The 22,975-nt window shown below is 42.3% G+C and overlaps 1 protein-coding gene across 2 annotated transcripts in view; it reads left to right on the forward strand.

The window, feature by feature from the left end:
- Positions 1-22,975, forward strand: part of CNTN1 (contactin 1) — a 434,418-nt gene that overhangs the window by 120,689 nt on the left and 290,754 nt on the right. For both annotated transcript variants that reach the window (XR_007772052.1, XM_050936109.1), the window contains exon 2: positions 6,261-6,308. The gene's annotated coding sequence lies outside the window, so the exon portion shown is untranslated. The remainder of the gene's footprint in view (positions 1-6,260; positions 6,309-22,975) is intronic.

The raw sequence follows: 22,975 nt of genomic DNA on the forward strand, positions 1-22,975 counted from the left end.
GTAGTAAATTCTGTAGCAAGACCATTTCAGTTATAATTCCTGTGGTTAGCTTCTTATAACTTTTGAAAAAAGTCTCCTTTTGGATGTAAATTTGCCACACTTGGCCTCAAAAGTGAAGTTTTGGAGAGAAAGTTAGGGAAAACCCATTCAGCTATTACTGTAATTACATCTTTTTCCTCCCACAAATGTAAAGCCAGATTTGCACTTAGCGATGTGACCGCTGTAGTTATAGGACTGTTGTGTACCAGAGTTAGCTGTTTTAGGGGGAGAGGGAAAATAAGTTGTTCTGTAGGACTGTGGCCAGGAACCAGGCAGGAAAACTAGTGAGGAGGCAGTCAGAGAGAATGCAGGTTTTCTGCAAAGGTAACATGTTCTAAAGTTTGCTCTGCTCATTTCTCCGCTCCTTTTACCTGAGTGAGGTGAGACCTACTGATCTTAATCAGGACCATTATTATGCTAACATTAATAAACATGGGATATTTCTTAAAAGCAGTGAAGTTAATTAAATTGTAAAGTTATGTTAATGGAAAGTGTGTGCTGTGGTGGAGGGGTTTTTTATTTTTATTTTTCATTTATTTATTTTTTCCCCTGAGTGCTGGAACTGCTAAAGTTAAGGTGAAAGCTCAGATTCAGCTCCTGTGTGGCATTTTGACACCTCTTTCATGCTGCCTTCTTGTTCTTCACAGTCTAAGACTTGACTTATTTTATAATAAAAATAAAATAGTCTGTAGTAGATATGGTTGCTGAGATACACTCAGGTTGCATTTTCAAGGCTAACTGATGTAGTGCTGTCTGCCTGCATTTATAAACAAGCGTTAAGAGGTGTGACGTGCCCCATTTATTTCCATATGTACTCCTCAGATGCCAGTAATAATACTTTAAATGTCATCATTGTTAACTCGCTGCTCCTTAAAGCAGAAAGAGGGAGCAATGTATTATGAAGATCTGCACAAACTACTGTGACATAGCTCATTTGGCACTACCACTGAGTGAATGGGCCTGAGAGAATACAGCTACTCCCTCTTCACCTGGCCATTCAAGAAAGAGCCAAGCCCCTAGAGCCTAGGGTTGCTCATTGGGCAATTTGAATTCCCATCCAAGGGACAATTAGCTCAAGAAGGTCATATACTCCTCTGGACAGCATGCTGGAGCTTTGGGTGTGTTTGGGTAGCTGATCCCAGAGGGGCATGCACTGTTATATTTTAACATCTGTACAATCTAGTGGGAGTAATATCTCATGTGGATAGATTATTTTGTGAGGAAGGCTTGGAATAGAGTACCAGCAGTATTTTTCCAATCTAACTCCTTTAAGGTTTCCCAATAGTGTGACTTGGTCCAGTACTTTTTTTATCTTGAAGTTACAGAGGTGCCTCCTTAGTTATAGTTGTGGTCAGTTTTCCACTTCAAGTGGTGAGTAAATCCCTTAAACAAACAGTAATTGGTAGAAATCATTCTCTAAGATGGATTATTTTAAGAAGGAAGACATGTTAAATATATACATACTTTAAATCTTAGAATTCTACCAGAAAGGTAGTAAGTTGATTTAAAGTTACTTTTTAAGAATTTTATCTAAAAATGTTAATGATTTTTCATAGTATCATATGTCATGTGAAATATCATGCAAACTCTAGAAAAGCCCAGTATTTTTTGGGGGAAGGCGAGAATATTCAAGATATAATTATTTGATTGGTTTCCCGAAACAGTTCATTTTTTTGCCATGGAAGCCAGTTGGACACTATTTTTCCCCCAATAAAATATCAATCTCCTGCTCAATCTACCTTCCTGATTCCAGGCTACAGCCGTTGGTAACTTTCACTCTGTACCTCTTTTAATCCCTGTCCATTTTCACTTGAGTTGTCTTTTTTCCTCATTCTGTAATTTACTCGGTGGAAAGTCATAATATAAATTGTTTCTATTCCCTGGGAAAATCTGATGTAACGTCAGCCATCTTTTAAAATGATTTTTGATTCAATATTGCATCATGAACTGGCAAACTGAATGGTCTGTGAGAATTAAATCTGTATTAAGTTACTTCTGTTTTCTTTCCTGTGTAACTGATTAAAGATGTCATGGTAAGGGACTGCCAGAAACAACAGGCAAAAACAATGTTAAATTATTCCAGATGTTGTGAAACAAACACAGGCCTATTATGAAGTTATTAAAAATTGGATCACTGTCTCTATTGATTATCCCACCTAATGCTTCATATCCAATGTGGTTATTAAAAAAAAAAAAGGTATGTTTAGACAAGCATTTGGGCTAAAAAAAATTGTCTGGAAGCTTAATGCACCCATCTTTGGGATAGTCTCCGCAAACAGTCACTCATGATAGATAAATAATCAAGGTTTACAAAAGCATGTCAGAATCCCTGTTTTGAAAGTATAGGTGGGCCCAAGGTAAAGTAAGCACGCAGACAGGAGAATTTTATCTCTGATCCTTCTAAGCCTGCTGGATAAATGGACTTTGCAGTTTCCCACGCTATATTCTCAAGAGTTCCTAATAGTAACAACAGTCTCCAATGGGTGCTCTGTTCCAATCTATCTTCAAATGCCATTACATTATTGCCTATTTTTTCTGTAGTATTCTATCTTATCACACTTGCAAATTCATTTCTAATTTCCTGATCTACATAGTAAAAAACATGTTCCTGTTTTATTTTAGCAACTGTATAGCTGATACAAGTTTCTCCATAATGTATGGTTCACTAGATGTTAAAAATTAATACTCAGACAGATGAAATACTTATAAATGATGGACTAATATTATCCAAAATGCTGTTGAAAGGGGTAGAATGCATTGAATTTATTCCAGCATATTTCTAACCACCTGTTGCCTCTATCACCTTCCATTGAAACGGATGCCTATTGATCTTTCATCTTTGTTTGCTTCTTGCATTCTGCAGCAGCTGTTGGCTTCATTTGAGAGGCATACATCTAAACAGCAAAACAAATAGAGTTTTATATAACAAACATATTTTGAAAAAAATATAGAAGTCTAGATGTGTTTTGAATGTTAGGATCTTCCACTAAATACATGACAGGAACTAGTTAACACACTTTTAATCAACAGAATTTCTATGAAAACTTCACATATTTTGAATAATTGTTTGTAATTATCCTGTGGGTGGCATGCCCTTGTCTCAGGGCTTACAATGTCTCTATCTTTTCATCCTCTCCAAGGAAGGGGAGAAAGGGGCTTAAGCCCTTTCCTCAACAGGGTGGGGTTGTAGGGAAGCCTGGGTTTTCACTCTCCACAAGAGGCCAACCCAGGGCTCTATGAGAGGCAGTGATAACAAACTCTCTGGAGTTCTTTGAGGCTGCCTCCCTGAGCCACTTCCCCTCCAGGTCTTAAAATCCAAGAAGAAGTAGTACAAAACAACTGAATCTTCGGCTCAGCTGCTAGCTGCTTTCTTTGCATGTTAGCCCCAGCTTCATGCTGGTCTAGCTTCCTGGTTTCACTGTCTTCACCTGGGGTCTGCCACTCTCCCCCTGACCTGGGTTTCAGGCAGGCTTTAGTCTCAGATCAGCCCGTATCTCCAGTCAGCCTCCAAGGCTTCTCTCAGTTTTCAGCCCAAGATAGAGAGAGAGCTCCCAGCTACCTCTCACCGGAATCCTTTCCCTGGCTGCTCCTCCAGAGCCTGGGATAGCTGCTACTTGCAGTAAGGACTCTGGCTATACCTTATTCAGGGTTTCCCAAGATAAGTCTCTCTGCCTTTATTGTCCCTGTCTTGTCTCGTTTCTCCATCCCTCCCCTCTGAGCTGTCCGGCTCCCTTTTCAGTTCCTCCTTCTGCTGGAGCAGGCTCTGCAGGGGCAGTGGGGCAGAGTAATCTGCGCTCAGATCTGCTTCTTAACCCCTGCTATTCCAGTGTGGTTTATATACCTCATCACAAGGACCTTGAGGCTAACTTTTCTGTATCTCATCATGTCTTCTCAATCCAGATTATAAACTGTGATGCAAGTGTGTACCTTTTCTTTATGAAAGGGCTAGGGGAAGGAGGAATGGTGGTACTTTTTGTCTAGGTGAGTTAGTGGAGAAGCACCTGTCTTAGATAGAAGGTGAATGTCCAGATGCCTAGATGGAGGCAGCAGCACAAATACTCAGAGGTGGAAACAGGCATCTAGGAACTTTTATTGTAAAACCTAGACGTGGAGTGAGTTCAGGTGTCTACCAGGATGCTGAGCAATGGTTTTGTGGATCACAGTGGTGCCTAAAAGTGAGGCTTAGGTGCCTTAATCTGAGGGTTGGGTATTTGAGTACCTTTGTGGGTCTGGTCCTAAAACTAATGTCCGTGCAAATGACAAGTTGTTATGAGTTGTACAAACTCCACACTGACCAGGAAAGCTGCTGTGGGCTGAATCAGCCTCACCCTGCTACACCTGCTGTCAGGCTTGGAGGGAGGGATTAAACGGGGGAGAACACAGCTCTGTTGGGATCTGAGTGTGAAGGAGCGCAGACCCCATTCTGTGAGAGAGGCCTGGCTGGGGCCAGGAACAGCTTGAGAGGCTGCTCCCTGCTTGCTAGAGCCCCCTGGCGGAAAGATGGGACTATTGTTCGACTTGTCACCAGTGAATCTCTAGCTGGTGCAAAGTGAGTCTCCTGCAGTTGGTACCCTGCCTGAAGAGGATGACAGCTAAATAAGACCTTTTATTTCCTTACACTCAATTTAGGAAACAGCAGTGGTTTGTCCTGTGCCCAGAAGACCTCAAGAGTTGATGCACTGCCTTTTGACCATCTTGCTCTTTCTCCACATCATCCACACAGGTCTAGGTGGTTTACTGACAATCTGTGACAGATACGTTGTGAGGGGAGGAGGCAGGTATGCCTTTGATGGAGAACTAGCACAGCATTTGCTGAGCTGTAGTCTTGAGTGTCTAAGTACTCCTATTCTATGGCCTACACTCCTCATACTTCTTCTGTCACTTTGTCACTACCAAAACTCTCACCTTTCTTTCTCTACTTCTCCTAGGGTGACCAGACAGAAAGTGTGAAAAATTGGGATGGGGTGGAGGGTAATGGGCACCAATATAAGAAAAAGCCCTGAATATTAGGACAGTCCTTATCATATTAGGACATCTGGTCACCCTAACTTCCCCTTCCTCCCCTTATTCTTCCACTCTCCCCCTTAGCTGCACTGCCTTCAACATAATTTTCTCTCTTACTTTCACTGCAGCTCCAGTGTTATTTCTACAGTATTATTTCTAAAAATCTTTATCTTTTAAATAATCACCCATCTAACTCGCTGTGTTTTGGAACTTAGGACAATACTTACCCTATTGCTCATTAAAAAGCTTTCCTGCAGTAATAGAAACTGAAGCACAATAATGAGGATAGGAGACGTAGGTGGGGGCAGGGGATGGAAAGCTAAAAGTTGTGTGGCTGAGTCCTAAAATGGCAAGAGTATGGTCCACTTAGCATTAAAGGTGAGATTATATCTTAAAAGCCTTAGGAAATTGCCTATGGGCAGAATGTGGATGCTTGGTTATTAATCAGTATCTTCCATAGAAATATCCCAATCTACCATTGGATCCGTGGGTCCACATCAGAAACTTGTTTCTTTCCAGATGTTTGATTTTGACCTGTGTAGTCCTAAAATGTGCTAGAGGATGCAGTTAAAGGCAGATGGGTGATACTTGCAGCTGTAAATCAGAGCAGGTTTGGGAGTAAGATATCAGAGAGGACCTTTTGGTCCATCAAGAAGGATTCTGAGTGGTTAGGAAAAAGAAATCTAGCATGTGAAAGTAAGACTGAAATAAGAAGAGAAATCACAGGAAATATAATCTGTGGAGGAATAATTAGTTGTGAGGCAGGGAAGGTTGGAGCTCGGTGAGGGTGATGCAGAGCGTGTGTTCAAGCAGTGAGCTTGGCATAATTTTATGTAAGAGACAGTTGAGGAACAAAGTTTTTGAAATAAGATATTAATGATCTTTTAGGTCATTTGTATTGATTTTAGAACTATATAATAGCTTGTTTTTAAGTAATCAGGGAAACCAAAACCACTCATGCTAATCTTGCATTTATAGTTAATAAAGATGGGATTTTATGAATATGTTTTAAATTGTTTCTCACAGAGTGACTAACTGGAAACTCATGGGAAATGTTTAATGCCAGGTTGTTTCTTGGAAACACTGCACATGAGTGAGTGTTGCAAAGTCTGTTATACAAATATAAACAATAAGCTGTAACAGTCTGGCATTAGAAAATTATTTTTAAAAACAGTCCTCCAACAACTGGATTGAATTCTGTCTGTATTCACTTGTAGGTAATGGTTCTGGATCTGTACTGAAACAGTTTACTACATATAGTAAAGGTAAGTAACTTTTCTTTCTAAATTCTCTCATTATTGTTCAATAGTAAAAATAATTATTCATTGGTATATTTGAATAATCGAGTAAAATGATATGAACACTTGTGGAGTTAAAATATTTTTACACTGCATTGAGCTTGTATTTAAAGAGATTGGGTAATATGATATCCTTAAATTCTGCTATTGTAAGTATCTGACACACACAGGCGGGTCTTGCTGTTTTTCACATCCCTAACGCTGCTTTTGTTTTTAAACCTTATCTAATTTAAAACTCTCAAGTTTTTAAATTTACTTACTAAATTTAGTTTTTTAGTTTGAGGTAATAATTTGATTTACAGCCTTCACTACCTGTTTGAAGGCAGCGGCAATGGGCACTATTGAGATGATGTCTGAGAAGCCATTGAAACAATGACAAGAAGCAAGCAGATAGAATGCCACTCTCTTGTGTGCTATGTACATAATGTTCCCACTCTTACTCCCATAGGGCCTGATCTAAGGCTCACTGAGTGATTGGAAATTGACCATTGACACTAATGCTCTTTGATTTGAGGTTGTAAGGAGTGAGTTATGGAAGGGAGGCACACAGAGTATATTCCTGTCCTAGGCGACTTCTGTTGGTGAGGAAATGGATTGAAAACCTGGAATGAGGGCATAAGGTAGTGCAGCAACAGACAGCTTCTGAAGAACATTTGATGTGCCTTCCCCGTTTAGCATGGGGAAATATAATATATGTGAGAGCCTGACTAAAGTAAAGCTCAGAAATAAGACAATTCTATACAGATTTTGGAAATGTTTATCAATATATTATTTAAAAAGCATGAAGTAGCACTTCTTGTTATATGTTAGTAAAGAACCAGAAGAAGCCCAGTCTCTGTGTCTGAAATGGACTCATGACTACTCAGCCATCTCTTGCCTAAATGTTATGTATTTTAAATAGCTTTACACTTTTTTTAAAAACTTTTGTATTTTTCACTTTATAAATCATTAACGTTTTCTGCCAGAGGGATAGCAAAAAGCATTTCCATATAAACAAACTGATAACCCTTAGCCCCTAGAATGCTGTGAGTTATTCCTGAGCCAAAACTAATACCCTTTAAAATATTTAAATTCCATATAATCGCTCAAGTTTTGCTAAAATGTATTAATAATAGACATAGTTGCCTCAATTGGAACCTATATTTAGGTTCTAGTCCTGCCAGGATTTACTTATGTGCTTAACTTTATGCATTGTGAGTGGTTCTATAAAAGTAAATTGGACTACGCTCAATATGCCAAGTTAAGCATGTATAAATCTTTAAGGCACCAGCCCTGCAGACCGTAAGCTTTTTGCAAGAGGGGACAAGGTTTTTTTGTTATGTTCATATAGTGCCTAGCACAATGGGGTCCTGTTCTTTGAATTGGGCCCCTAGGTACTACCACAATACAAATAAATAATAATTCTGCCTATTTTTTATTTCTCTGTAAAATACCTTCTTAAATTCTCCTTATACATGTTGTCTCTTAACTTAAACATACCATATATAATTTAGTTCTGGTTTGTCCAATTACTTTAAATAGATCAAGCTGAATTTCATAATAACCCTTAGCTAATTTAAGTATTTCTGTACTGGATGGAGTCTTGAAAGAAAACAGTTAACTCAGTCAACAGTTAATTTTATCAATCCTCCCCTCAAGTTTGAACCCTACTACTCAACCTGTTATAGAGCCCCACTATTCTGTACTTTCAAATTTCATGACATTTTTTCCATCTACTATATTAACTAATTCAGTGCCATAGAAACTAGATATGGCATGGGTACTATTTCTGTTCGATTGAATCTTCTATCTTTAGAGAGATTGGATTTTTCATATTCCCACCTGTGAGCACTGATTTGTCACTTGGTCTCTGGAGAGACCTGACTCTCTCCTTTGAATGCTATGCTTTTTTATGTTTTGGAAAGTTGATTTCTTTGGTAACAAGGACAGAAGGGCAGTTTGTTATTACAGTATTACTTACTTTTTGGCATGAGCCAGGTTTACTGAAGTCAATGGCAGCCTTTCCATTGTCTCCGTGGGATTTTGATTGGGCTCCTATGGATCCTGGTAGGTACTGAGGCGCTATTGTGCTTCGTGTTGTACAAAAGTAAATGATCTTTGTTATTTTTAATGTTAAAATTTAAGGGTTAGGGTCTCATCTTGATACATGAGTATATCTATATATAACTTCCATAGCTCTTTATCGGTGAGATCCTGCCAACGTTCAGTAAACTGGTCTTGTGTGGTGATGAGAGAGGACAGAGTTCACCTCAAACCTGGGGCAGTGCACGGGACTACAAGCAGACTTTCTGCATTTCTATAATTGTAAGGGGTATGAAAGGGCAGGCATATTCATTCCTGGCTTCTGGATCCATATAGGCATCTCATGCATATCAGTCCCTGTCAGACACCCCTGAGAAGATACTGGTCCCCCATGAGACATTTGCTTCTCCCATACAATCTGGTTTCTCTTTGATGAATCCCATGTTGCTGTGATATTGCACTCCATATGCTTTATAAAAATATGTTTATAAGTATGAATATGATGTAACTGGAATATGCTTTATGCAAAAGGTCTCTTGTAAGGTGTCATTACAAAGCTTATATTCTACAGAGTGTGTTTATCCTATTTGTATGCATGTATCATTCTTGTATCTAAAACTAGAAATATGAAGTATTACTCTGAAGTCCTATTGTAATTATGCAAAGTGTGGGCCACTAATGGTGGCTTGGAATCTTGATGGCTGCCATTAACTAGGACAATTGATTGTAAATGGCTGTTTACTTGAAAAACTTCCTGGGTACATGCTGGCCAGCCTTGGAAGAATGGAGACTAGGGGCCTCACAGGACATGTGACCATGTCACATGATACTGGAATCCATCTTAAACCTGGTGCTTTTCCATTTAGAAGGAGGGGTGGGAACCCAGAGAAAGAGAGAGGATTCCTGCCTTGTGCCAAGGCTATAAAAGGGGGTGGAACAGAACAAAAGGATCCCAGACATATGGAATCCTCTGCTTTTCACCTAAGATGCCTGCTGGAACTAACAAGGGCTGTACCAGGGGAAAGGATTGGGCCCAGACTAGAAAGGAGTCTAGTCTGTGAAAGAAGCTTATTGGAACATCTCTGAGGGTGAGATTTATTTGTACTCAGTTACTTAATGTGTTAGGCTTAGATTTGTGTGTTTTTGTTTTATTTTGCTTGGTAATTTCCTTTGTTGTGTCTGTTATTACTTCAAACCACCTAAATCCTACTTTTTATACTTAATAAAATCGCTTTTATTTATTAATTAACCCAGAGTAAGTGATTAATACCTGGGGGAGCAAACAGCTGTGCATATTGCATCTCTCTCTATCAGTGTTATAGAGGGTAGACAGTTTATGAGTTTACCTTGTATAAGCTTTAAGCAGAGTAAAATGGATTTATTTGGGATTTGGATCCCATTGGGAACTGGGTGTCTGGGTGCTGGAGATAGGTGACCTGCTGAGCGGTTTTTGTTTAAAGTCTTTAGCTTTGGGGGCATGGACCTGACCTGAGCCTGTGTTTGCAGCTGACAGTGTCTGGCTCAACAAGGCAAGCTTCTGGAGTCCCAGGCTGGCAGGGAAAATGGCAAATTCAGCACATCCCAAGGAGGTCTCTGACAAAACCTGTCACAATTGCATCATAGGATAATGTGTAAAAAGCAGAGGTAGCAAACGTGTGTCATCTCCCACACATTTCTTCATCCCCTTTAAAATCACTAGCTACCTTATTTTTTTATGCAGATTCTCCATCCCCATTCACCCTCTCATTCCTTCTTCATACGGAAACTCAACCACTTGCCTCTCTAGTGTGGATATACCACCACCTTTTAATGCTGATACTGGGTGGAAATAGAGGTTACTAGTTCTAGAGGGTAGACATTTTGCTCATCCTGGGGGAACGTGTATGTGTATGTAGTGAGGAAACAGGAGCCTGAATGTGTGGGAGTGATGGTGGTACTCCTGGTCCCGAAGGCAAGGGTGTGGTGGCAGTGGCAGATTAACGCATGAGCCCATGGGGCCTGTGCTCAGGGGCCCAGGCAGGAGCACCGGAACCTGTGTATAAGTGAGGAACTGTGGTCCATCCCTGCTCCTTCTCTTCTACTGAGGCCTGCCCCCTGCTACTCCCCTTCCCCCTGGGGCCCTAGCCAGGCCAGAAGCTGGAGTTGGGCCATGGTAAGAGCCACCCAGGGAGCCCAGGCCACTGTGGTGAGCACTGGATCCTCTATCTGCCCTTGGTGGAGTGCTGAGGGACTAACAACAGCCCGTGTCCCTGTGCCTTGGGTTGCTCCAACCATGGCAGATGGAGAGTCCCGGACTCCCCACAGTGGCTCAGGCTCCCTGGGTGACTTACCATGGCCTGACTCCAGTTTCTGGCCTGGCCAGGGGGCAGCGCCTTGTGAGGAGAGGAGAAGCAGGGGATGGGGCCCCATGGTGAGGGGGTTGTGGGGGGCCCAAAAGTTCTTTGTGGCCAGGGCCCCAATAAATCTTAATCTGATTCTCTGTGGTGGCTATAGTGGGATGTAGGGAAATGGTGATGTACATCTCTCCAGGGTGGCCAATTATTTCATTGTGTATGCTTAGGGGTCCCTCAATCTGCTTATTCACTGTGGGAAGATAGTTGCCTTTGGAAAAGTAGAGGAGGCCAGTTTGGTGAAAGACCTGTAGTTTTACCTAGATGGCAATTTTTTTGATGTTTCTAGACAGGCAAAAATTCATAACATGCACAGTACCAGAAAGGCCAGTATTCCAGCGTTCCAAGCACCGTGGTTCTGTCCCACATCCTGAGTGTTGGATTATGACAAACCCAGATTTACCAATTCTCATAGTATTATTGCGTGTCTCATGGTTTTACTCATTGTTTGTATTTCAAAGCTGCTTATGATCTCAGGAGCAGCTGGGGTTTTTTGATGATTTTTTTTGCCTTCATTAAAAATGGCCGTCATCTCCCAATGTTGCTCCCAGGCTGCTGTCAGTAATGATTAGGGCTCAGATTTTGTCATGGATATTTTTAGTAAAAATCAGGGATGGGTCACAGGCAATAAACAAAAATTCACAGAAGCCCATGATCTGTCCTTGATTTTTACTAAAAATATCCCTGTCAAAATGTTGTTGAAGAGTTTGTGCCAGCCAGTACAGAGAGAGCAATCCTGTTTTATTCCTCTCAAGAGAGATGAATTACTCACTGCCTTGGCTCCTGCTGTAGTACAATCTTATCCGTGAGTTAGAAAATGAAGAGGTCTACTCTGTTTGACTGAATTGCTGTTGAGAACAAAATAATTTCTAATATAACTGGGCACAAGATAGACATAGCACCCACAGCAGCTGAACTGCTGCGTGGTCCCCCTACCCACCACCTGCCACGGCTGGGCTGCTGTAGGGTCCTCCTGCCCTCCCCCACCACCTGTCGTGGCTGGGATGTTGTGGGGGGTCCCCCCCTGCCGTGACTGAGCTGGTGAGGGGTGGGGCTACGGCTGCCTGCTGCGGGGGAGCCCAGCTGTGCGCAGTAAGGGGAAGCTCTGGGGATCCCCCAGGGAGCTCTGGGGTTCCTCTGCTTCCCAGCGGCTAGCAGGGGAACCCCATGACCTCTGTGACATAATCGTAGCCCTAGTAATGATGAATAGTCCTTGTGTTTTTTATTGTGGAAATCTGTCATTAGATATTAGATGTGGAGGAGAAAGTGAGAGAGACAGAGACTGAGGCAACAGAATGTGGGAATAGAGGAAGAAGACAGTGAGGCATGGGCAAGAGGGAAGGAGACTGAGGAGGGAGAATGGAGGAGACTGTAGAAGAGCATGGAGGCCGACTGAGCTGCAGGAGACTCTGGGGAATAGGGAGGGAGGATGCGAGGGGGACAGGAGGCTGGGAGAGTAGAGAGCAGTTAGGACGCTGTGAGGATAGGAGTTGGAAGTAGGGGGTGGCAGGAGAATGTGAGGGGGAAGCTGAAAGTAAAGAATGGCAGCTTTCCTGCTTTAGGGGTTAGGAGAGAAATGAAATTCCCTCTGCTGGCAGCCAGGATGGAGGGAGCTACACTTTTAGGTCTGCATTGAAAGTTGGACTTTCATCTTGAAATGACCACACACACAGATCTGTAGGATGAGGGGGCTTCACCCCTTCCCCTAAAGATTTACAAAGTCAAGAAGCAGTCCAGGAAAAAAAAACCCATCAAGATTTATTATTGTTTAGATCCCATTTGGTTTTGGATAATCTGACACACATTTTGAACTTGTAGAATGAATAATACTACACATCTGAATAGGAAACCATATTTACTAATCTGTTTGTGGCAAAATTCTGGAGCTTTAAACTTCAACATTTCTTGTGGCGCGAAAAAAAGTGTATCATTTTTCCTCCCAGGAATTCAGTGTTACTTCAATGAACTTCACCAGGCAACACAGTGCAGGTGCAATTTAAGACTCCTGGTTTTAAACACTACCGTATCAGCAATATGACTTATGTCCAGCATGTGCGGTTGTATCAGGTTTAATCTAATGAAAGAGAAATACTTTAAATGTTGTTGGGGGAAAAGAACTTAATCAGGATCTGCTGGTTCTCAGCACCTCTGAATATGTTGAAACTGGTAAAAACAGTTCAGATCAACATTCAGCTGGAAAGCCTTTAGCAGGATATATTCTATTATCTATTCTATATTATGGTAACTTATGCAATTGGCCACTATGTAGGCACTATTATTTTGTATTATTAAAATACTTTAAGAGTTGTGCCCTTGGTGAAAGCATAAACAAAGTACAAAGGCCATTCTGTTTTCTAAATAGTAGATTGTTGTTGAAGAGTTTGTGCCAGCCAGTACAGAGAGAGCAATCCTGTTTTATTCCTCTCAAGAGAGATGAATTACTCACTGCCTTGGCTCCTGCTGTAGTACAATCTTATCCGTGAGTTAGAAAATGAAGAGGTCTACTCTGTTTGACTGAATTGCTGTTGAGAACAAAATAATTTCTAATATAACTGGGCACAAGCTAGACATAAATATATGGAATTGTTTGTTCTAGACAGGATCATTACCTGTGCAATGTCTTGGACGTATGCACGCAAGCCATCTCAACAGTTTGGGGGCTTGTGGTTTTTTTTTTTTTAAAAGAAAAGTCAGAGTAGGTTTTTTGGGGGAACGAATTTGTTCACTCATCATCAGCACATTACAAGTGGCTATGTCACCCATTTATATGTTTTGATGTTCCAGGTAATGTTCCGTACTATTCTTTTGTCTGGAAAACTTGCACATTAACTCACAATAATATTGATTTTCTCACTGCAGCAGAGAGCTGTAGAGTTAAGATAACTTGGAATAAGGGAGATCACTTAGCAGTTTAGGTGTATTTGCATCTTTATTGCAAGTCATCTTCATTTTGTTTTGGCACTCTGACCTCTTTCTAGACATGAAATAGCTTTCATTGTGTACTATGTCTTGCAAACAATTTCAGTTTTTTTTCTTTGCATTATATAGTGAAATAAATTTAACTGTGGTATCTGTTAAGTGTTGTGCTGTTACAATGCAGGCCTTAGCCCTTGGGGTTAAAGTGGGACTGACATACTAATAAACGGCTCATCTTGATGCCACAGATCAATGACAAAACTCCCTGTGACATAGGTAGGAACAATATGGGGCTGTATGATTAGCTATGAGAAGGCACTGAACAGCACTGCTAGGAAACCAGAGATGAATGCTGAAGGATATGCATGCAAGATACCAGATTGCCTAGCCTGTAAGTGGATTGTATGTAAAAAGGTTGCTTGTCCATCAGGTATGCAGTCTGATAAAATTTTGGGGAAAGAAATAAATTAAGATAAAGGTCATTAAATCTGTGTAGTTTGGGAAATTGATAGTTTCAAAGAATATTTCTTAATCAGCTTTACTTGCAAAGAGAAGGTACACTTGTGTACTGTCACTCATCATTAACTGTGTAAGAAAATAGATGGATCCACTTAGGAGGTAGATAAGATTAAAGGAACATAAGAATGGTTATAGGGGCTCAAACCAATGGTCCATCTAGCCCAATATCTTGTCTTCTGACAGTGGCGAGTGCCAGATGCTTCAGATGGAATAAGCAACACAGGGCAATTTTAAGTGTTGTTCAGTCCTAGCCTGTAGCAGTTGGAGGCTTAGGGGGAAACACAAAATATGGGGTTGCATCCCTGACCATCTTGACTAATAGTCAAGTTCATGGAGAGTAGGTCCATCAATATCTAATACTTTTTTGAACCTAGTTATACTTTTGGCCTTCACAATAACTCTGGCAATGAGTTCCACAGTCTGATTGTGCATTCTGTGAAGAAGTACTTCCTTGTGTTTTCATTTTAAAACTGCTGTGTATTAATTTTATCAGGTGACCCCAAGTTCTTACGTTTTATGAAAGGGTAAATAACAATTCCCTATATGCTTTCTCCAGAGCTTTCATGATTTTATAGTCCTCTGCCATATCCCCTTAGTCATCTCTTTTCTAAGATAAACAGTCCAGACTTTTTTAATCTCTCTTCTTATGGAAGCTGTTCCATACCCCTAATTCTTGTAGCCCTTTTTTGTACCTTTCCCAATTCTAATGTATCTATTTTAGATGGGGCAATCAAAACTGCACACAGTATCCAGGGTGTGCATGTGCAATGGATTTATATAGTGGCATTATGATATTTTCCATCTTATTATCTGTCCTTTTCCTAATTGATCCTAACGTTGTTAGATTTTTTGACTGCTGCTCCATGTTGAGTGGATTTTTTCAGTGAACTATCCATGATGACACCTAGATCTGTTTCTTGAGCAGTCATAATTAATTTAGATCCCATCATTTTGTAGGTATAGTTGAAATTACGTTTTCCATTGTGCATTACTTTGCATTTATCAACACTGAATTTCATCTGCCATTTTGTTGCCCAGTCACCCAAGTTTAGTGAGATCCCTTTGTAACTCTTCGCAATCAGCTTTGGACTTATCTGTCTTGAGTAATTTTTTATCGTCTGCCAATTTCCCACCTCACTGGAAGATTTATGAACATGTTGAAGGCACAGATCTCTGTATATCTCTTTGGGGGACCCCCTCCATTTACCACTTTCCATTGTGAAAACTGACCACTTATTCCTGTCCTTTATTTCCTATCTTTTAATCAGTTGCTGATCCATAAGAGCATCTTCCAACTTATCTGATGACTGTTTACTGTGCTAAAGAGCCTTTGGTGTGGAACCTTCTGAAAGGTTTTCTGAAGGCCCAAGTACAGTATGTCCAGTGGATCGCCCTTGTCCACTTGCTCTCCCATCTTTCACAAGTGGCGAGAAGCTTGTCATATTTCCATAGTATTATAATTCTTCATCTTTCAGTGTTCTGAACTGCACATTCAGAGCCAATCTAAAGAAACTTATTCAAATATTTTTATGGGGCTGTTAAATCTGGGATAATTTCACAGGGACAATGATGTCTGTCCTATCAAGGTAGACAGAAGGAAGTGATGGGAGTGACTTCTGTGTAAAAACCATGTAGTAGCCTTACAGATGAGCTCATGGGTAATTAAGCTGATGGGTGACTAAGTGAACAAAAGGGTTTGAGACATTTGTTCCAGTCATATCAACTAGCACAGGGGATGGGAGCCTTTCACCCTTACCACAGATAAGGGGGATCTTCCCCCTATCTTGGTACAAGAACATATTTTAGATATTGTAAACTATGATGAACATAAAGAATGATGAGTACTTGTGGCACCTTAGAGACTAACAAATTTATTTGAGCATAAGCTTTTGTGGGCTAAAACCCACTTCATCAGATGCATGGAGTGGAAAATACAGAAGAAAGATCTATATACACAGAAGACATGAAAAAATGAGTGTTACCATACTAACTGTAACAAGAGTAATCAGTTAAGGTGGGCTATTATCAGCAGGAGAAAAAAACTTTTGTAGTGATAATCAGGATAGCCCATTTCCAACAGTTGACAAGAAGGTCTGAGTAACAATAGGGGAAAAAAAACATGTAGCCTGCTCCCAGTGCAGGGCTCTTCAAGGTAGACGCAGAGGTCAGATGAGTGATGTTTAAGGGTTTCTATTTGATCTGACACAGGCTCACCAGGAACAAGAGTTTTGACTTCCTGACAGGAATTGCCTCTCAACTCAAATATTGTCATGAGATGTTTGTACATCTTAGTTTTCAAATTATATAAAACAATTAACAAATGCTAATATTAACAATAATAACAAAAAGGGAGAATGAATGCAAACAAGAATAGTGAAAGAATAGGTTAAAATATTTAGATATATTTGATGTATTCAAGTTAGCAGGGTTTGCCTAAATGTACCCTAAGGCCTAAGGTGTATAAAGAACTAGCTAACAAAGTCTTGGTTCCATTAGCAATTATCTTCAAGAACCCATGGAGAATGGGTGATGTACCAGAGGACTGGAGAAGGGCAAAGGTAGGTACTTGTCTTTGAAAAGAGGAACAAAAAGGACTCAGGGAATTCTGGACCAGTCTGTCTAGCTTTGATACCTGGAAAGATACTGGAACAAATTATTAAATAATCATTTTCTAAACACCTAGAGGATAATATGGTGATAAGTGATAGACAACATGGATTTGTGAAGAACTAATCATGCTGAACTCATTCTGGCCTAATCACAGACATTCTCATAAGTAAACTAGGGAAATCTGATCTGGATGAAATTACGATAAAATGGGTGCATACTGGTTGAAAGACTGTATTCAGAGTAGTTATCTATGGTTTGTTTTCAAACTGTGAGGACACATCTAATTGTTACCTGAGGTTCTTTCAACCCAAAGCTCTTGGTAACTTTTACTCTGTGCAAGGTGGTGTCAGGAAATAAATCAGGGGAGACACATCCATCCGACTGATAGATGTCACAAACAGGACAACACAAATTCACTTAAAGCTAAACTTTACTTAGCCCTGGTCTACACTACGAGTTTAGGTCGAATTTAGCAGCATTACATCGATTTAACCCTGCATCCGTTTTTTCGCCTTAAAGGGTTCTTAAAATCAATTTCTGTACTCCTCCTCTGATGAGGAGTTTAGTGCTGAAATGGACCTTGCCGGGTCGAATTTGGGGTCATGTGGGATACTGTGGTTGCAAGTCGACGGTATTGGCCTATCCCAGAGTGCTCCATTGTGACCGCTCTGGACAGTGCTCTCAACTCAGATGCACTGGCCAGGTAGACAGGAAAAGGCCTGCAAACTTTTGAATCTCATTTCCTGTTTGGCTGGTGTGGCAATCTGCAGGTGACTACAGATCTCATCAGCAAAGATGACCATAATGGAGTCCCAGAATTGCAAAAGAGCCCTAGCATGGACAGAATGGGAGGTTCGGGATCTGACTGCTGTATGGGAAGTCAAATCTGTGCTATCAGAAATTCGTTCCAAAAGACGAAATGCCCAGACATTTGAAAAAATCTTCAAGGGCATGAAGGACAGACGCCATAACAGGGACCCACAGCAGTGCCGCGGGAAACTTAAGGAGCTGAGGCAAGCCTACCAAAAAACCAGAGAGGCAAACGGCCACTCTGAGTCAGAGCCCCAGACATGCCACTTCTATGATGATCTGCATGCCATTCTAGGAGGTGCCCCTACAACTACCCCACCCCTCTGCTTTGACTCCATCAATGGAGTAGCACACAACAGGGATGCGGGTTTTGGGGATGAGGAAGATAGCTCACAGCAAGCAAGCGAAGAAACCGTTTTCCCTGACAGCCAGGAAATGTTTCTCACCCTGGACCTGGAGTCAGTACCTCCTGAACCCACCTAAGATTGCCTTCCAGACCTGCCAGGTGGAGAAGGGACCTCTGGTGAGTGTACCTTTGTAAATATTAGATGTGGTTTAAAAGCAACCATGTTTAATGATTAATTTGCCCTGGCATTCGCGGCCAGTACAGCTACCGGAAAAGTCTGTTCATGTGTATGGGAATGGAGTGGAAATCCTCCAGGGACATCTCCATAAAGCTCTCCTGGATGTACTCCCAAAGCCTTTGCAAAAGGTTTCTGGGGAGGGCAACCTTATTCCATCCTCCATGGTAGGACACTTTACCACGCCAGACCAGTAGCACATAGTCTGGAATCATTGCATAACACAGCGTATGGTCCCGGTGTTTGCTGGCATTCAAACAACATCTGTTCTTTATCTCTCTGTTATCCTCAGGAGAGTGATATCATTCACGGTCACCTGGTTGAAATAGGGTGATTTTATTAAGGGGACATTCAGAGGTGCCTGTTCCTGCTGGGCTGTTTGCCTGTGGCTGAACAGAAATGTTCCTTGCTGTTAGCCACGCAGTGGGGGGACGGGTGAAGCAATCATCCCAGAGAATTTTGTGTGTGTGTGTGGGAGGGTTAGTTGGGTTTGTGCTGCATGTTAACCCAAAAACCACAGTCCCTCCTTTGAAATTGCCAACCCATTTTAAATAGTCTACCCGTTGTTCTCTGAAGTGTGTCTTTTTTTAACTACCACTCTCCCTTTTTTTTTCTTTCACCAGCTGCAAGTGTTTCAACGCTCACACTATCTTCTCCTTCCCAGAGGCTAGCGAAGATTAGAAGGCAAAAAAAACACACTTGTGATGAAATGTTCTCTGAGTTCATACAGTCTTTCCACCCTGAAAGAGACCAGCAGAATGCATGGAGGCAGACAATATCAGAATCCAGGAAAGCACAATATGAACGTGAGGACAGGTGGTGGGCTGAAGATGATAGGTGGCATCAGCTTCGTGACAGAAGGCAAGAGGCAATGCTGAGGCTACTGGAGGAACAAACTGATATGCCCTGGTATATGGGAGGGGTTCAGGAAAGGCAGCATGGGCACAGACCACTGCTACAGCCCCTGTGTAACCAACCACCCTCCTCCCCAAGTTCCATAGCCTCGTCACCCAGATGCACAGGAATACGGTGGTGGGGCCTCTGGGCACCCAACAACTCCACCCCAGAGGATTGCCAAGCAACAAAAAGCTGGCATTCAATAAGTTGTAAAGTGCAGTGTGGCCTTGTCCTTCCCTCCTTCCCCACCCCACCTGGTGCTTCCCTCCTCCCCCACCCCTCCCGGGCTACCTTGGCAGTTATCCCCCTATTTGTGTGATGAATTAATAAAGAATGCATGAATGTGAAGCAACAATGACTTTATTGCCCCTGCAAACGGTGATAGAAGGGGAGAGGGGAGGGTGGTTAGCTTGCAGGGAAGCAGAGTGAACCAAGTGGGGGAGAGTTTCATTAAGGAGAAACAAACAGAACTTTCACACTGTAGCCTGGCCAGTCGTGAAACTGGTTTTCAAAGCTTCTCTAATGCGCACCATGCCCTCCTGTACTCTGCTAACCGCCCTGGTGTCTGGCTGCACGTAATCAGCGGCCAGGTAATTTGCCTCAACCTCCCACCCCACCATAAACATTTCCCCCTTACTCTCTCAGATATTGTGGAGCACACAGCAAGCAGTAATAATAAGGGGAATATTGGTTTTGCTGAGGTCTGTCTGAGTCAGTAAACTGCACCAGCTCGCTCTTAAACGTCCAAATGCACATTCTACCACCATTCTGCACTTGCTTAGCCTATAGTTGAACAGCTCCTGACTGCTGTCCAGGGTGCCTTTGTACGGCTTCATGAGCCATGGCATTAAGGGGTAGGCTGGGTCCTCAAGGATAACTATAGGCATTTCAACATCCCCATTGGTTATTTTCTGGTCTGGGAAGAAAGTCCCTTGCTGCAGCTTTTGAAGCAGACCAGAGTTCCTGAAGATGTGAGCGTCATGTACCTTTCCTGGCCATCTCACGTTGATATTGGTGAAATGTCCTTTGTCATCCATGGGTGCTTGCAGCACCATTGAAAAGTAACTCTTTCGATTTATGTACTCGCTGGCTTGGTGCTCCAGTGCCAAGATAGGGATATGCGTTCCATCTATGGCCCCACCACAGTTAGGGAATCCCATTGCAGAAAAGCCATCCACTAAGACCGGCGCATTTCCCAGAGTCACTACCCTTGATATCAGCAGCTCTTTGATTGCGTGGGCTACTTGGATCACAGCAGCCCCCACAGTAGATTTGCCCACTCCAAATTGATGCCCAACTGACCGGTAGTTGTCCGGCGTTGCAAGCTTCCACAGGGCTATCACCACTTGCTTCTCTACTGTGAGGGCTGCTCTCACCTTGGTATTCTGGCACTTCAGGGCAGGGGAAAGCAAGTCACAAAATTCCACGGAAGTGTCCTTACGCATGAGGAAGTTTCGCAGCCACTAGGAATCTTCCCAGACATGCAACACTGTGCGATCCCACCAGTCTGTGCTTGTTTCCCAGGCCAGAATCAGCATTCCACAGCACGAACCTGCCCCATTAACACCATGATGTCCATATTGCCAGGGCCTGTACTTTGAGAGAAGTCTGTATGCATGTCCTCATCACTCTTGTCACCGTGCTGCTGTCGTCTCCTCGCCTGGTTTTGCCTTTGCTGGTTCTGGTTCCGCATATTCTTTGGGATAATGTGCGTGGTGTTTACGGTGCTCATAATTGCGGCGGTGATCTGAGCAGGCTCCATGCTTGCCGTGCTATGGCATCTGCTGTGAAAAAAGGCAGAAAACAATTGTCTGCCATTGCTCTGACGGGGCGGGGGGGGGGGCAGACTTGGCTTACAGGGAATTAAAATCAACAAAGGGGGTGGGTTTGCATCAAGGAGAAACACACACAACTGTCACACAGAATGGCCCCCTCAAGGATTGAACTCAAAACTCTGGGTTTAGCAGGTTAATGCTCAAACCACTGAGCTATCTGTCCCCCCACGATTCAAGGAGGGAGGGGGGAGCAAATGAATACAAAACAAATCTGGTCTCTTTCTTGTTTTGATCCACTCCATCTCTCTTATACATCTTAGGCTGGCAGCAGATGGTGCAGTACAACTGCTAGCCATCCTCGTCTCCTGCCTTCTTACCAGAAGACGGTGCAGTACGACTGCAGGCAGGACTGAATCTCCATGAGACTAAACTTAAAAAGAGAATGACCTGGAGTCACTCCCATGTCTGCCCAGGCGCCCCGACCGACCTCACTGAGGTCGGCTAAAAGAGCACCCAGGAGACGACGACGATGGCTACTAGTCATGATGCACTGTCTGCTGCCAAAAGGCAATGAGCTGCTGCTGTGTTGCAATGCACTGCCACGTCTGCCAGCACCCAGGAGACGTATGGTGACAGTGAGCTAAGCGGGCTCCATGCTTGCTGTGGTATGGAATCTGCACAGATAACCCAGGAAATAAGGCTCGAAACGATTGTCTGCTGTTGCTTTCATGGAGGGAGGGAGGAATGGGAGGGCTGATGACGTACCCAGAACCACTCGCAACAATGTTTTTGACCCATCAGGCATTGGGATCTCAACCCTGAATTCCAGAGAGCGGAAGAGACTGCGGGAACTGTGGGATAGCTACCATAGTGCAATGCTCTGGAAGTCGACGCTAGCCTTGGTACTGTGGAGGCACTCCACTGAGTTAATGGTCTTACTGGTCTTGAGTGAGGACACACACAATTGATTGTATAAAATCGATTTCTAAAAGATTGACTTCTATAAATTCGACCTAATTTCGTAGTGTAGATGTACCCTTAGTCTCTAGCACTTACACATGTCCACAACAGGTTAGTAAAAGACCCTCAACCCTTGATAATTGCTGAAACTGAGTGTGGCTCTCGCGTTGCACAGCAGCAGCCCGTCCGCCACTGGGGAACATGATGCATCCAGAGGGAGAGTCCAGTCCCACTACTTCAAACTTTTCCCCCTTATTTATACATAATAATACAGTGACAGGTCCCTCAAAGAAAACTTGTTAAGCAAGCAGTTTCAATGGTCAAGCAAGAAGTTTCCTTCTGATTATTGATTAACCAGGTGTATTTTTTCCCCCAGACTTTGCAGCCTTGAGACCGTTTCAGACCCATTCCTGAGGGCACATCCTGCTCTTTTAAAATGCATGTATCAGCAACTTCAACACAATTCTTATCAGGAAAGATGCTGGGTCAGGCTGCCCTTTCTGTGGCACCCAAAACCCTCTCCACTCCTGCCTTGGTTAAGCTAAGCTTGCTGCATGGCCACTTTATGGCCTGCTGACTTGGCTGCTTTTAGCAATAAGCAATAGTGGTTTCAGGCACTTTACTGGTTTGCCAAAATCTCCCCGTACATAATAGTGTCCTATAAGGGTTCAATATTTTTCTCTAATGACTTTGATAAAGAACTGGAGACTAAGATTATAAAATTTGTAAAAGACACCAAGCTGGGAGAAGTTGCAAGCACTTTGGGGGACAGGATTAGAATTCAAAACAACCTTAAATTGGAGAATTGGTCTGAAATCAACAAGGTGAAATTCAATAAAGATTGTAAAGTATTACACTTAGGAAGGACAAATTAAATGCACAAATACAAAATGGGGAATAACTGGTAGTACTGCAAAAAGAGAACTGGGGGTTATAGAGGATCATAAATTGAATACGCCCAACAATGTGATGCAGTTGTGAAAAGGAAAATGTCATTCTGGGGTATATTTACAGCAGTGTCTTATGTAAGACAGAAGAGGTAATTGTCCTGTTCCACTTGGCACTGTTGAGGCCTCAGCTGGAGTACAGTGTCCAGAAGACTGAGGGGTACCTAATAAGTCTTAAAATATTTTAAGGGCTATTATACAAAGGAT

The sequence above is a fragment of the Gopherus flavomarginatus genome, chromosome 1 (genome assembly GCF_025201925.1).
Source record: "Gopherus flavomarginatus isolate rGopFla2 chromosome 1, rGopFla2.mat.asm, whole genome shotgun sequence".
Lineage (NCBI taxonomy): Eukaryota > Metazoa > Chordata > Testudines > Testudinidae > Gopherus > Gopherus flavomarginatus.